Raw genomic sequence first — 1,494 nt, forward strand, 5'->3', positions numbered from 1 at the left:
TAAGCCCGGCTAGCCCCAGCAGAGTAAATTCTACAGAAAAAGCACCAAAAAATAACTTGTTTGGTTTCATCACTCCGCAGCTAGCTTGAAGGCCAGCTTTATTTCTAACATTTTAGCAGCATTTCTGGTAATGATAATGATAATAATAATAGATAGCATTTGTATAGCGCAAATCCCCGCTCAACAGCAAGCTCTGTGCGCTTCACAATCTATACTATTACCCCAGCAGACCTGAGAGCATTCTGAATCAACCTCAACTTCATGGGACACAAACAGTGTAAGCAGCCAATTATAGGCACTAAAACACTAACATACATGACTAGATCTTTCGCTGTCTATGGCCAGGTATCCATTCCCATCTAGGTGAAGTGAGGGAAAACTGAGACCTGTCTTTGGCTGAGCTTATGAAAATTATTATCATTTAATATTATCATATTCACATGGAGGAGATGTGTGGAAAGGTACATGAGAGATGAACCTCACTTGGAACGAGCTTGGAAGGATGGCCCAGGACAGAGATAAATGGAAGGAGCTTGTATGTGGCCTATACCCTGCCAGGGGTAAAAGGCATTGATGATAATGCTGATGATGATTATCATATTTTCAACAAATAATATTTTGTGGGTTAGCCTGTCTTATCATAAGGGTGACAATTAAAAAAATGTTTTCTCCGACTAAAGAATAGAAATTTCTGCCAGAGAAATTTACCATAAGGTGGACAGTGTGACAAAACAACTTGAAGACACCTGAGCTGTTGGAGACCTTGTGATCCTGGCAAACCCCGACCCTATAGAAACCCAACTGTGTCACAACGCAGTGGAATCAGGCGCTCGTCAAATTTTAGGGCATACGGAGTTATTGATATCATCGTAAAGCCTGCTCACTTTCCCCTTCTTTCAATGAAAGACAGCTCTTCTCATCTATTTTGAATAAAAGTAGTTATTTCAGAGGGAAAGGGGTTGTCGGGTGTCAGAAGTAAAATCAGAGAAAAAATGGCAGACAACAGTTTGGTCACTCTTAAAGCTTGAACAGTCTTGGAAACTGCACATAGACACTAACCAAAGTTTTCAGCAAATTCCACGTGGGAATGTGTTTTTCATATGGACATCAAAGATGTTACGCCCAGATAATAAAAATGTAACAAAAATTGCCCATCATAATGAGGGGAAAAATGTCTGTTTCTTTGACTTCATTATTTTGACGAGCTCCTGATTTCACCGAAGTGCCACACATCTAAGCGATGTCGTCACGTCAAAAGATACATCTCAGCGAAGTCGTCTTGTCAAAAGATACATCTAAGCGAAGTCGTCTTGTCAAAAGATACATCTAAGCAACGTCGTTACATCAGAAGATACATCTAAGCAAATACGTCTCGTCAAAAAGATACATCCAAGCAAAGTCGTTACGTCAAAAGATAAATCTAAGCAAAATCGTCACGTCAAAAGATACATATAAGCGAAGTCGTCTTGTCAAAAGATGCATCTACGCGAAGTC

General features: G+C 40.0%; 1 protein-coding gene across 1 annotated transcript in view; it reads right to left on the minus strand.

Annotated features, from left to right (window-relative positions):
- Window positions 1-547: 547 nt before the first annotated feature.
- Window positions 548-1,494, minus strand: part of LOC101860421 (SEC14-like protein 2) — a gene marked incomplete in the record, with an annotated part of 21,200 nt that continues 20,253 nt past the window's right edge. Inside the window, 1 exon segment of the mRNA XM_013084713.2 lies at window positions 548-1,291.

The sequence above is a fragment of the Aplysia californica genome, unplaced genomic scaffold (assembly GCF_000002075.1).
Source record: "Aplysia californica isolate F4 #8 unplaced genomic scaffold, AplCal3.0 scaffold00313, whole genome shotgun sequence".
Taxonomy (NCBI): Eukaryota; Metazoa; Mollusca; class Gastropoda; order Aplysiida; family Aplysiidae; genus Aplysia; species Aplysia californica.